Below are 15,211 nucleotides of genomic sequence, written 5' to 3'. Positions count from 1 at the left end.
ACCAGGGGTCCAATGCTAGTTAGTAACCCCTCCATGTTCGGCCAAGGTTCACTGGAGACCTGAGAAATTACTCCCCTGAGAATTCCTGATGACTATTTTATATAAAATTGACACGATCCTGATCACACCCTAACAAAAGGGGTAACCTTTTTTTGAAAGTCCTCATAAAACCCTGTACTGCTTTAACTCATAAAAATCCATAAAATTTAATCCCCAAAAAGCACTACAGTATCTTTAACACAACATACAGACCAGCAGATTTTCAAACCATTTGACTTTTTGGAGCATTAATTCCCTAGTACATCAACCACCCTAAGTGAAATCAGCTACTTGGGGTATGAGATGAGTTGGAAAAGATAATCAGCATTTACTTTTCTGCTGGGCCAGGGGAGGAAAGAAGGGGGGGGGGGGGGGGGCAGAAAGAGACCCGATGTGGCTGTTTGTGGAGAGGAGGGAGGAGGGGGAGGGGAGCAGAGAGCCAGGGGGTAAAGGACAGCAGCTCTGAAATTCAGATTAGCATCCAGAGAACAAACCGGTTTGTTTGACTCCCTATCATACAAACTGCTAACAGGCCAGCAAGCCGCAAAAAGAGATGTAGTTAAATTTAGCCATACAATGAGTAATCTGCAATAAAATTTTAAAAAAAGAAAAAAAAAAAGGTTTACAATTATGACCCTCACAAAAATTAAATGGGGAAGAAAAAGTCTCACTTCAGCAACAAACTGGGTAATCATCCTTTAAAAGCGCAGAGCCTGGATTACTACTGACACATACTTACGACTACTAAAACATATGGCAAAAAAAAAAAAAAAAGAGAGGGGGTATGGGGGAGGGGAAAGGTTGTGACAGCATGTGGCCTGCAAATGCTTTATTTACTCCCTCTTCAACTACCGCTTGCTTTAGCCAGCTGAAGACCTTCTGCGAGACACAGCCTAGCCTATTTTCACTGGGTATTTCACATACTCCTTTAATACCAACGCAGACACCAGTTAGCACCACTACGGTGGGTAAGCAGAGCCGCAGCCTCGGGCTGCTTCGCAGGCAAAGGGCCTTGGACTTTCGAATCCATTTCACCACAAAGCCATCTCAGTGGAGACGCTGCCTCGGCTCTCCACACATGGCAACCGGATCTCGCAGGGAAACCGTAGACTGAGACGCTGCAATTCAGTTAATTAAAATTAAGTTAACTGAAATCAAACAGAAGGTTTAAACACAAAAGCCGAATTAATAACTGTTTGTATGTATGCCAAGAACACACTTTGGTCTACTGTGTCTAAAGCTTACTGACAGAAGCATGAAGCTCAGCAGTCCAAGGTCCTGACAGGAGACTTGAACTAAGGACCCTCTAGGGTCAGCCACAGAAGACCGTAACAGCTAATCATTACTGTAATATAGTGCTCAAAAAACTCCCAGACCACTGCCTTGTTTTAGAGACAGGGAAACTGAGGTGCGGAGAAGCCATGTTACTTCACTCAGTGGCAGAATTTGGAAGTAAAACCAGATCTTCTACAGACCCAAGTCTACGCTGTAGCATTGAAATTAAAGCAAGTTGGTATCAATGTAAATTCATGGCCAACATCAACATTTTTACAGATCTTTTTCCGTGCCTCTTCACAGCTTAGTGAGAGAGAACTGTAGCTGAAATCCAGTTCTTTACTGAAACTAGTCTCTCTGATTAGGCAATGATAGTTATCCCAGAGTTATTCAGGAACAGATATACCTGTTTTTCTAAGACACTCAGAATTTGCCTAAATAAGGCATGAAAAAATGTCAATTTTTCTCTAATACATGTTAGTAATTTGGCTACAGCATATTAAATGAACGATAGACTGTGATGGTTTTGTTTCTTTTGAACATCAGTGTAAATGGTGTGAAATACACCATGGCAACAGAAGCCCCATACCCTCTACATGGTAGTACATAATCCATCACATGGGAAAAAACCCCTGCATTGTAGTTTCACATAAGCATTTATCATAGTTTTAGAAGAGGCTTTTCCTCTTACATTCACAAATGTCTGTCCTTTACACCACTCTGCCATCGTCCTTTTGTCCAGGGATTAAAAAATCTTCCGTATTCCTTGGTCAAGGTGGAATCCCCAGACACACTGCCTGTTTTTTGGTCAAAATGTAAAAGGATGCAAGTTCATCTCAAATCTCCCTCAATAACTCTATGACTTTATTAAGTGAGGTCTGAGCAGCCTACTTTCCGGTATCTTTTTCGTAACAGATTTCCTTTGGATTCTCCAGCTCTCAAACTGCTAGTTTAGAACTCTAGGTCTTCTAACTCAATCTATTAACTTGTCTCTTTACGTTGAACTAAGCCATTCTCCAGCAAAATAAAGCGTTTATCTGTAAATGACCCAAACAAATCCCCATCTTTTTTGGCATGGAACATAATAGCAATTTGCCACGTTCAGAATACAAGAACATTCCTCACTTACCTCTGACCTGCTCTGGTCAGATGTACTAAGCCTAAGCTGAAGTTACAAAACCATGTTTTCTCAACAGCAAGTTATTCAGTAGTAGTAGAAGTGGAACCCAAAGATCAATGAAGTATCAAAATCATAATAGTGCTTCTCTCCAATAAAGGATGAGAAGAGAAATAGAATCATGAAGAACAGTGATCAGTTAAATGCTCTGTTAAGTAAAAATAAGTCTAACTGTAGGAACAGAGAAGGAATTACAAAGCATCAGGGATAGGTAAGCCAGTAATGACTGCAGGTAGATCACTGCAAGCCTCATTTCTAAAACAAAGAAAAACATAATGTGAATATTATCCTTCATATGACTATATGGTGACATTGCATTTAACTGTTTACTCACCAGTTTGACATCAACCCATTTCAAAAGAGGTCATTGCTCTTAAACTATTTTCTCGCTATAGTTTGGGATTATTTTTCCTGGCACACATAATGGCAGTACAGACACAGGAAGATTCACTGGTGTATTCTCTTATCTCTGCACACTGGCTGAAAATAACACAGTTTATGTGATTTATTCCAGATCAGAAAGGCACTGTGACAACACACAGAATAGAACTCATTTTCAACAAGCATTTTTTAATGAGAAATTTATCGGTTCCTCTCAGCATGAACTGCACTTTAGAACAGGGAGGACAGAATTGTTTTAATGAATTCGTTCTGAGGCCAGCCTCCTTCCAAGGATATGGCCTCGAAAACACTAATTTTCTGTCCTTGGGGCAAAGGATTAGTTATGAATCATAAAGCAGTTCTGCTCTCTAGCCCTTGTTAACTTGCCAGTCAACTTCCTCCTAAAACTGAGTTTCTCCAAGAACATTCAACCTCTAGTTGCCAATTTCTAGTTCTTCTTTCCCCCTTGCTGTGTTCTTTATAAAACATCAACTTCCGACAGTTTACTCATAATCATTTGGAGCAGGAAAAGGTATGTTGTCATCCAGCCTCTATTCCTCTTTCCATAATTGGAACTAAAAAGCACAACCCTCTTCTTCCCACACTTGGCTCTTTTTCCTCTACATATGGATTACGTTCAACTAGAATATGGCAGCTCTAATATATGCAGCCTACATACTGAATCATCACACAAGAATCAGTTTGTGCAGAAAAATCATACAATCATAGAATCACAGAATGGTTTGGGTTGGAAGGGACCTTAAAGATCATCTAGTTCCAACCCCCTGCCACGGGCAGGGACACCTTCCACTAGACCAGGTTGCTCAAAGCCCCGTCCAACCTGGCCTTGAACACTGCCAGGGAGGGGGCAGCCGCAGCTTCTCTGGGCAACCTGTTCCGGTGCCTCACCACCCTCACAGTGAAGAATTTCTTCCTAATATCTAATCTAAATTTACCCTCTTTCAGTTTAAAACCATTACCCATTCTTCTTTCACAACAGGCCCCACTAAAAGAGTCCCTCCCCATCTTTCCTGTAGGCCCCCTTTAAAAGGTACTGGAAGGCCACTATAAGGTCTCCCCAGAGCCTTCTCTTCTCCAGGCTGAACAACCACAACTCTCTCAGCCTGTCCTTATAGAGGAGGTGCTCCAGCCCTCTGATCATCTTCGTGGCCTCCTCTGGACCCACTCCAACAGGTCCATGTCTTTGTTATGCTGGGAGCCCCAGAGCTGGACGCAGAACTCCAGGTGGGGTCTCATGAGAGCAGTGTAGAGGGGGAGAATCACCTTCCTCGACCTGCTGGTCACATTTCTCCTGATGCAGCCCAGGATACAGTTGGCTTTCTGGGATGCAAGCACACATTGCTGCATAATAGTAACATAATAAATAAATAAAACATACAGACACACATAGAACTCAGTTATCAGAAAGGTGCACAATTGAGAACAGCAGTTCCCAAACTACACCAGTTAACAAAATAATGAGTAGAAGTGATTGATTGAAATAACATAAACAAATATCTCCTTTTTATGCATGCTTTATTTTAGTCCTGAAGAAGGTTTAAAATTACTGGGCTTATTTTAAGTCTCCTTAGCGTAAAATGTTTAAACATTAAACTAGCAAGACTTATTTTAGACAATGCACCAATGTCAATCCATCAGGTATCATTACCCTTTGATGCTCAATCTTCCATCCCAGACAGACCAAACAACCTCTTATGGAGTCACTCAAGCTTTGCAGCCTTCCTATTAACACATGCCCAGTGATGCCTTAATCACCAGACCATTTCTGGGTTCCCACCCAGTAACATGACAAGACCTGCAGACAGCTGCCAGTAACAGAACTCACTGTGTCTCTCCACTGATGTGCGTGACTGCATATGCAATCAGCACGTATTTCTGAGGAGATACGGAAAGCACACCTAGCACACAGCAGAAGAATGGACAGAAAGAAGACAGTGGAAAGCAGGTTACCAAAACAGTTCATGCTGACAGTAGCCTATTCCTTGAGTATGTTTGCAAAGCCCTTGAGCCAGATGAATTGTTTCAGGAAGCTGTATCTTACTGATAGGTAAATACTACCTAGTTTTACAGTTTTTGTACTACCCCAGTTTACAACAAACAACAGAATCACAGAATAATTCAGGTTGGAAGGGACTTCTGAAGGTCAAGCAGTCCAGCCTCACACTCAAGGCAGGGCCATACTGGAAATCCTATGAAAATAAAACACTGTTCTGATGTATTTTGGTTCATGGCTGATCTGCATCAACAGTTTTGACTTAATAATGTGTCAAATTTAAATGTCAGGTTTTCAGTAATTCTCAGCTAGACTACACTGAAACAAGAACTGAAGGTCTGTTTCTTCAAAAGTCCAAGGCAGAAAATACAGTTTTTCTCAAAGAAAACTAAATGTTTTATTGAAGCAAATACTTTATCTGTTTCCTAATGTGCAGTTTTTGCAATTTGAACAAACTACTAATGAATTACAAAGCAAAGATCCAGTCATGGGTCAAGGTTATACATTGAGGTTCATGTTGTACTTGTTTATATACTGAATCAGAATAGAGAACACAAGCTTAAGATATCAGTATCATCAGACATCAGAAATATCAAAACTATGCAGCATCTGCTGCATTCCTCTCTCTTTTTCAGCCTTAAGACCCTGAACTGCATGTTACTGAATTCAAAGTTGAGCCCATTTTCACAGGACAATTCAATTAAAAAGCATCTGGAAGAATACTGTCTTTTACTGAAAGTACGTCCCAGATCCGATTCTCATTTATTACACTGCTGGGACAGAATTCTTCAACCGTGGTGATCAGAAGGAAACCTTTTTTTGCCTTTAATCAGACAACAATGTTAGGATGAATTTTCAACTGTTCTGAACCTACAGGTTATATAGATTTGCCTTTTTCAGCAGGAGGAACTCTGGCAACACACACATGTAACTTCACAAGTTCAACTCAGCAGTTAATCTGCCTGGCTTTAGCACATGATCAGAAATGGATTTACTACAGTGACAGCAAATGGAGCTGAAAACCTACACTGCACTGTGTAGGAGGGTGCTTAACCCCTATCACAAGCACAGCCTCCCTCTTTCTACACCAAATTCACATCACAACTGGAATCACCCCAAAGCCAAGCTTGACAGAAAGCCAGCCAGCTGTGCTGCAGATGCAAATTAAGCCTCCATCTGCACAGCCACCAGGCACAAGGCATCTCTCAATAAAACCACCATGCTGGACAGTCAGCAAGCAAACACTGTTCATTATGATAACTGAGAGAAGCCAGAAGAATGCCTTTTTTTTTTTTTTTCTCCTCAGGCTTTTCTGCCACAAGGTCACATCTGCTGTTCAAAATTAAAGTGGTTTTTTTGGTGACAGCTTTTATTGAAGAGCTTCTGAGGCATACTGTTTTGAATAACGTTACTAGTGGCACATCTACTACACACTAAGAACTCCTGGTCTAGTCACACACACGTATAAAGGCAAACTGTGAACACAATGTTAGAGTTCCGATCAGTATAAGCCATCTCAGCCAAATAATCATTAAAGAATCCTATGACCCAGTAAGACATTGGACCATTATGATATTAGACCCCAGCATTTCTAATTCATGTCCCTCTCTCTTTCATACATATATATATGTACATGCACACACATACACACTATTCTCTCTAGTTTGTCAAGTCTACAACTTAGAGGACTTCTAGAGGAGGCAACTGCCTATGCATTTTCCATGAAGCACCCAAAACACTCTCAGGCATGTAGTAAGAAGGAAGGATATTACTAAGTTTGTGCTAAAAACAAAAAATTCTTTCTGTTTAGATGTCCTGCTGTTTCATAGGAAAGATTCCATAGCTCTTGAAACAAAAGCTTGCAACAGCATTAATCCTGATGCCCTTGAAATCCAGCTTGCCTTCCACATCTGCTAAAATCATGATTGTGGACCTGGAGAAAGAAGGAGAAATAATCCGGCAGGCAAGTCATCTTACCCTTCTTGGAGAGGCTTGGAAACTGAGAGCTGACTCTCCTAATCCCCCAAAAATTTGGCAAGAGCTAATCTTCAAAATTTACTGAAACTGCTGCAATCAGGACCGTGAGGATATGCATATTTTTCTCTCTGAACTTCTGCTTTAAAATACCCTGTCAGTAGTTCTGTGTGCCTCTATCCAAGTCCTTAAAGTCTTCTTGGATGGCTTTGCCCTTTTCCTCCCCTATGCTTAGGTTTTCTTCAAAATTGCTCCACTGTGAGCTCATACCATCACTTAACTAATCCACCTAATTTCTTATTGTTCTCACAGCCAGAATCTTCCCTCTAAGAGATTAAGATTAAAAAGAGTAGCAACAATGTCTTAACATTTCATCTATACAAATAAATTTTTGAAAGCATTTTACAAGACCAGGAAACCACCACGTTCTTAAGTGTCACATACACAACTGGCAGGAAGCTGTTTCCCTTTTCTTGATGCAGTGAAGGGTATTGTAGCTGTAAAAATCAAGACCTAATTCCCAGTCTTCTCAAAGGAATCACCTAGTTGCACTAAGAATTTTATTCTGTATAAGTGGTTTAAAGAAATTACAAGATTAAGATTCCTTTATGAAACAGCTGTCCTCAAAGTGGACTGAAAGTGTGAAAGGACAGGAGAATAAAGCCACCTAAGGCTCTAAAGGCACACAGAATTTGGGGCGCTTCCTGACAAACCAGAGGGAGATGGTCAGTGAGGCAGGAACAAAAGCAGTAAAAGGAAATGGCATGATCTCCCGAATAACAAGACTGAGAAGCAATCGTACACTGTGAAACACCATATTACAACCAACACCTTATCACCAAGGAGATAGTAAGCAGAGAACTAATAGCAACAAAGTACTATACCAGCAGTGGAAGGGAATAGAGCGCTTGGCTCTCTGCAAATCCCAAACTGACAGCCATCAAGACAAGGTCTTGTCACATATGCTCTTCATCCTGAGACATCAGTAACATGGGTAGGCAACAGTAATGCTTATAAAACTCTGCTGTGAACATCCCTATTTCACCAGTGAGTCCAATGTAAAGAGGTACTTGCCCAGGTTCCTTGCAGCATTGGAATCAGCTGAACTCAGCTATTGGGAATTGCTCTTCCTTACCACTACAACATCTCTCTGAAGTGGGTACAATGGAGGAAGCTCCAAAGAACTCAGATCTCACTAAGCCAAGGATGCTGTGCCACATTTCAGTTTTTAAAAAGTGGTGATTTCCTCTTTCCTAGGAAGACTGTGGAGGATCAGGCACATAATTTCCAAACACTCTACTAATTACTCTTGACTGATATAACACAACAAGGAAGGGACCGTACAACTCAGAGTATACATAGTCTCACTGAGCATTGGCATTAAAATTGCATATGAACCATCTTTGTCTTTAGACAGCTGGAATTAAGGGATTGGGGGGGGGGGGGGGGGGAATTCCACCAAATTAAAAGCATAATTTACCTCTCAAACCCCCAGATAAGGTCTTCTTAGGTTTCCTTATGTCTAGAGATCCGAGAGTCTACAAGAAAGCAAATTTTAAAGTTGGAGATAGCCTTATAAAAGGGGGGGAAGCCTAATATCTCTCAAATGTGTAAAACGTTAGAAGGAAAATGTTTCATTTGCACCCTAATTCTTCTTTATGAAGCCAACTTTAAATGGTGTATGGTTCTAGAGAAAAACAGCAGCCTAAACTGTCTTCCAAAGAAGGCTGCTTATTTCTCTGAAATTCTGGTGGTGTACACTCCATTCAACAGAGAAACTGGTGCTGTGGAGGGAGATGCAGCAGAATTCAGTGAAAAAAGACAGAAGTACTAGCAAAATGTTCAATTGCATTTGCCACCCTAAACACATCCATTTAAAATAGTCCGCCATTTAACCTTAACAACTTCACACTGCACGTTCCAGGGAAGTCCTATTAATTTTGGTGAGATGTACAGACAAGTCTTCATTTAAAAAAGAAAAAACCACACTAACTTCTTCACTTGCCTCAAAGTGCTCTGCTCAGATCATGCCAACAGTCTTGAAAAAAGCTAATTACAGACTATGATGGAGATAGAAGACAGAGAACAGGAGAATCTTTGCATAGCATTTTATAAAACTAGTCACTCCAGGCGTGTTGATGGAACCACTACAACAGATGTCTGGTAATCTCTTAAGTAACAGTATCTTAAGTCTGCCCACACTGTTTTGCTGTTCATAGCTCCATCAATTTGAAAAACTACCTCAGAATAACCTCGCTAAAGCCTTACATGGGGAATATTAATTGAAGGTTTCTATCAGATCTTGTCATACTGACACGCTGCTCCCTACCATCTTACTCTTCTGAGGATTTTATGTTACAACACACAGTTCCTCCCATCTTTTATATTTTATGAACATTTTATTAGTTACGGTAGTATAACTAATGCAATAAACAAAATTAAACATAAATTAACAAAAGCATTTGACAATACATGCTGTAAGATCTTCAGATCAGGTATATGTGGGGTTTTTTGTTAAATCTCTGAAGTGCCATGGAACTTAAAATGCTAACTCAGTGAGAATTACATTAAATAATTTCAATGAAAGTAGTCATTTACACAATTCTCTGTGGCCTCTCATGTCCCAAAAGAATTTCACAGAAGCTGTGACATTACTGTGTGACAGAGTAAGACAACAGAAACCAGCTGACACGGCTTCAGGAGTCACCCAGAACAAAAATAATTACATTTTAGTGTCATAGAATCATTTAGGTTGCAAAAGACCATTAAGATCATCGAGTCCAACCATAAACCTAACACTACCAAGTACGCCACTAAACCACATCCCCAAGCATGGTGTCTACACGTCTCTTAAATATCTCCAGGGTGGTGACTCAACCACTTCCTTGGGCAGCATGTTCCAATGCTTGATAACCCTTTCAGTGAAGAAATTTTTCCTAATATCTAATCTAAACCCCCTCCAGCACAATTTGAGGCTGTTTCTTCTTATCCTATTGCTTGTTATTTGAGAGAAGAGGCCAACACCCACCTCATTACAACCTCCTTTCAGGTAGCTGTAGAGAACGGTACGGTCTCCCCTGAGCCTGCCTCCCTTTCTCTAGGCTAAACAACCCCAGTTCCCTTAGCCACCCCTCGTAAGAATTGTGCTCCAGACCCTTCACCAGCTTCGTTGCCCTTTTTCAGACATGCTCCAGCACCTCAATGTCTTTCTTGTAGTGAGGGGCCCAAAACTGAACACAGTAATCGAGTTGCAGCCTCACCAGTGCCGAGTACAGGGATAAGATCACTTCCCTGTCCCTGCTGGCCACACTATTTCTGATACAAGGCAGGATGCTATTGGCCTTCTTGGCCACCTGGGCACACTACCGGCTCATGTTCAGCCGGCTGTTGACCAACACTTCCAGCTCCTTTTCCACCGCGCAGCCTTCCAGCCGCTCTTCCCCACGTGTGTAGCGTTGCATGGGGTTGTTGTGACCGAAGTGCAGGACCCAGCACTCAGCCTTGTTGAACCTCATACAGTTGGCCTCAGCCCATTGATCCAGCCTGTCATTTCTCTAAGGAACTCCATACTTTTATTTGATACTTCCAAGCCAACAACAGTGTACAAAATCTGGCTGTTCTCATTGTGAATAAACACTGTTTCAAATTTCTGTCATCCACAAGTTCTTCCAACAGATATTCTGTGTTTTTTTCTTTTGGATCATAAAAAAACCACTGTAAGCACCTTCACAGCATGGCTCCTTGTTTTTGGGTCATCTTCACCACCTACCTGCAAGTTCAAATCCATTAACAGGGGCTATACTAGCCATGCTCAGAGTTGAAGATGAGCTCTGCAATGACTCACTGAAAATTAATTTACTAGTTTTCTCCTTATTCTACGAGAATATTTTCAGAGTTCTTAGAAACAAGATGTGTTTGGGATATACAAGACATAAAATTGGTCCATTAATGTATCTCCACATAGAATACAGCACGAAACAAAATGATCAGGTATGGAATTTTTAAAAAATGAAACAGAAACTATATTAGGCAACAATGTTTAGAACAAATATTCTTACAAGCAACACTTTTCACACCACTTTAAGGAATGTCATGACAAGACAGGATTTGAGGAAAGTCAATGTTAGAGAAAATAACAACACATTAATTGTAAAAATTTTGTGTTGTTTTATGACTGCCACTGTAATCTTTTTCAGAATATTAGAAATACCTTAATCACTTCCTAAGTCTAATGAACTCTAGTTCGCAGGACTAATTCTCTAAAAGACATCATTGTCAAAATGTCAAGGCTTATTACTCCTTCATTAGTCGGTCTTCTCAACAATCCCCCTTCTTGCAATTCCATTTTAGAAGCAAAGGAAAATGTGTCTTCTGCATTATGTGCGAGAAATGATCATGCAAGAATACGCAAAACATGTATGTCTCCAAGAGGCTGTCTGCGGTATAAAACCAAAAATCTGAAATGTTGTTTACATTAATGATTTCACAATCCTTTTTTACAAGAGTAAAGATGCAATGCCTTAATATCATGTCCAAGCTCCAGGTTTTGTTAATTACATCCTACCTACCTAAATACCCCCTGTAGTTTCAATTAGACATGGTATTCTTCTTCACTTCCCGTCTTGATTATTGTGCACTGTTGCTAAGCGCTAGTTAACAGTTGCCACATTCACCCAAAGTTGGCTGCACTTCAGTGGTCATTCAAAGAATTAAATACAAAACATATGGTACAGAACCATACAAAGCATAAAAGCACTTTTAAAAACCACTCTAAAATGCTTAATATGAAAGATACTGCAAAAGGTTACACCACTGAAAGTAAAATCCTTACAGTTCTATGCCCACTTGAAATTTCCTAGAAACACTGAAAATTATAGAGAAATGCATTCAATCTTTTATCTATCCTTAATAAGATTTCCTAGAGTATAATTTTGACGATATACTGAGTCTAGTTTTACACTGAATGAACAGCCTCATAATACATAGATTTTTCCAGATTTGCCTTAAAAAATAGTTTCATTCCCTATATCTCATAGCAACTAATTAGAGTCCTAAGTTACACTACCAAGTTTTCTTCTTCCTTGTATCTGCAAAATACTTTGGACATGACTTGTTGAACCGCCAAATATCAATGCCAATAGTTATGTGTTTAAGAAGACCTTGAACCAAATGTGCTTTTTTGAATTCTAGTCAAACTTTTCACACACTCAGATCACCCCTCCTTTCATCTGTGATGTCCTCATGAGATCTTAAGAAACTTCACATATTTTAATTATCCCAGTAAAAGCTCAGTAATCAAGTTGCCTATTATGGCTTATTTCCTCTAGTATTACATCCTGGGCTTAAAAACTGCCTTACCAAAAAATGATCGCTCTTTCTGATTCTGATCCTGATCACCATTTCTGATTTCTCCAGCCAAACCCAACCAATAAAAATTCCTGGTACATACATATTGGTTTTTATAAATAAATTCTTTTTCTGTTAAACACCTTAGCCAAAAAACTTGTTTTGCACAAACACTACCAGTAATAAACAGAAACATACACTGTATTTGTTATCTGTATTAACAGATGCATAATTAAACCTTCAGGGTTGGGAGCCCAACCCTTTAAACACGTAGGCACATATTGAACATTATTAATTGATTTTCCGGAGCATTTTCTTGGAAATACTTGAGAATGCATGAGAAGAAGTACGCATACATTCAAAATCCACCAGTATTAAAATGAGGAATAAATAAACATTTCTCAACAGCTCTGAGAATCCTCACACAATCCTTATTCCTTTACAAAGAGGTATTTAGAAAGTTAATCCACCAGCTCATAAGCAAATTCTTCAAGATAAAGTTTAATTTTTCCAAAGAATTTTTTTTTAATCCCATTAGTGCATATGTAATAAGCTTTTCAATTAACAGAAGACCCATCCTTGTTTTTCTTTACAGGGCATATCCCTTAACAAAAACTAAACTAAAGTGTGCGTAACAGTACTTAGAAGTGCAGAAAGCTTTAGTTGTCCTCTCAGAGGTCAGATATATTATATCCGCAACTGAAATACGCACCTACTCACTTCACTCTCAGCTCTAAACAACAGTAATAACTGGGAAAAAAAAAATATAATTCAGTTATTCCTAGTCAGGAAATAAAAGACAGCACTTTCTTCTTCAGCAGCCTTTTATTTCAATCTTTTAAAAAGTTCTTTGTAACAAGGTATCAATGAAGTATGAAGAATATGAAATATTATTTCAATAATACTTGAAATATCCTTCAGTGGAAAAGTCATGAGTCGCCAATTCAAAGAAAGCCACATGGAAATACGTAAAAAAAAGTCGTATCTTCAGGGTATTTAAAGCAAACATACTGACAAGCAGTAGACGTGGGAAATATTTTTTCCACCAGGTAACTTAAAAAAAGTCTACTGCACTTCAAACACATCTGACGGTTGATAATTCTTAAATTTCTGAATATGGATAAATATTTGCATGCTGGAGGCCTAAACAAACAGCAACCCTTGGCCCACCCTCTGGGTTGGCCGAAATCCTGTGGTTTAAACAAAGTTTTCATCCTTCGGGGCGATCTCAGGAGAGCCGGGGGAGCGCTGGGGCGGGCAGGGCCGGCTGCCGGCGGCACCTCGCCGCTGCCGAAGGCGGCGGGGCGGCCCCTCACGCCGCTGTCACCGCCGCGGAGACCCGGCGCTGGGGCCGTCGGAGCCGGTTCTTTCCCCCTCGCCCTTTACTCCCCAACAGCACCCAAGCCGTGCCGACCGGCCGTCACCGCCGTGAAGGGAGAACCCGAAGCGCCGCCGGCGGCAGGGCCCGCGACGGCAGCCCGCCACCGTTACTGCCCCGTCCCCGGCGGGCACCTCCGCGACACTGACAGACCCCACGCACACCCCCCTCCCCGCGGGAAGGAGACCTGCCGTCCCGTCCTCCCCTCCTCAAAACCTGCCTCCAACACGTCCAGAAATATCCCCCCGCCGCCAAAAAACAACCCCCAGCCCCCCGCTCCGGGCCGCCCCCCTCCCAGGCGCAGCCGCCCCCCGGGCGCGGAGGGCGAGGCAGCCGAGCCCCCTGCCGGCGGCCGCCCGCATGGCACCGCGGGCCGGGGGAGCTCGCCGCCCGCCCGCCCGCTCTCCGGCAGAACCACCTGCACCCCCCGCCCGCTTCCCCCCCGACTCCCCGGGGCTTCGCTGCATGCTGCCCGCCCACAGGGGCTGCTTTGCTCCCGCAGCCGCCCGGCCACGGCTCGCCCGCCCCCGCCTTGTCCCGCCGGCGCGGGGTCACTCCCCCCCCGCCCCGGTCCAAACCGACGGTAACAAAGGGCTGGGAGCCCACCCGGGGGAGGGCACCGGCGGCCCGCCAGTGACACCGGCCGCGCCGCTGGCAGCCCGCAGTGCCCCGCCGCCGCCCCCGGTGCTGCCGCGCTCCACGGGGCGAGTGACACCCAGCGCGACCCAGCAAGCGGAGCGGAGCGGGGCGCCGGTGCCGCCCTGCCGCCGCCCCGGCCCGCTACCTTTGTGCCCTCCCCAGAAACCGGCGAGACGGAGAAGTACAGCCCCGCGCCCCTCTCCGCTGCCTTACCTTGCTGGGCGGAGAGAGAAGAAGTTGAAGCGCTCTCCTTCCACCCCTCCCTCACTTTTTTTTTTTTTTTAATTTTAATTTTTTTTATTTCCCCCCTCCCCTCCCCTCACACCGAGCAACTGCGCTCGGCAGTCCCGCCCGGTGCCACCGTCTCCCTCCGGGTCTCGGTCTCTCTCTCTCCGGCGGGAGGAGGGGAGGGGAGGCGAGGGGAGGAGAATGGGGCGGACCCGCAGGTGCCGCCCCTCCTGCTCTGACAGCGGGGAGAGAGAAGGGTCGGGGGGGCGGCGGGCGAGGGGAGCGGGCGGCGGCCGCGGGGGAGCCGTGCTCAGGTGAGGGGGTGTCCCGCCGGGGAACGGCCTCCCCTCCCCGGGCCAGGCCCTAGGACGGCGGGGCTGGGAAGGGGGGTGTCCGCGTCCAGCGGGGGCTGAGGTGGGTCGGGAGCGGGGACAGGGGTTAGTGGAGGAGGCGGGCGGAGGGCCGTGAGGCCTGGGACATGGCGGCTGAGGCTCCGTGGAGAGAGAGCGAGCTGGGGGGGCTTCCAGTGCGGGAGGGAAGGGACGAGGCCCTGCACGAAGCGGAGCCGAGGAGGGAGCTGGGGAGCGTCAAAACTGTCAGAAATCCAGCGCGGCTCGGCGGCCGGGGGAGGCAGGAGATGGCCCCGGGAGTGCCACCTGCACTCACTACTACCCTGTGAGCCGCGGCCCTCCTCCGCCGGCCGGTCAGCGCTGTGGGCAGATCTGAAGCTGGAGGGGTCACCCCATGTTTCGTCTCAGGG

At 43.7% G+C, this 15,211-nt stretch overlaps 1 protein-coding gene across 2 annotated transcripts in view; it reads right to left on the bottom strand.

Moving 5' to 3' along the window:
* The window catches only part of GREB1L (GREB1 like retinoic acid receptor coactivator), a 145,666-nt gene extending 131,145 nt beyond the window's left edge, over positions 1–14,521 (bottom strand). For both annotated transcript variants that reach the window (XM_074879220.1, XM_074879213.1), the window contains exon 1: positions 14,437–14,521. The gene's annotated coding sequence lies outside the window, so the exon portion shown is untranslated. The remainder of the gene's footprint in view (positions 1–14,436) is intronic.
* Between the last annotated feature and the right edge of the window lie 690 nt (positions 14,522–15,211).

The sequence above is a fragment of the Strix uralensis genome, chromosome 1, assembly GCF_047716275.1.
Source record: "Strix uralensis isolate ZFMK-TIS-50842 chromosome 1, bStrUra1, whole genome shotgun sequence".
Classification (NCBI taxonomy): Eukaryota; Metazoa; Chordata; class Aves; order Strigiformes; family Strigidae; genus Strix; species Strix uralensis.
This window is presented reverse-complemented; position numbering and strand designations above follow the sequence as displayed.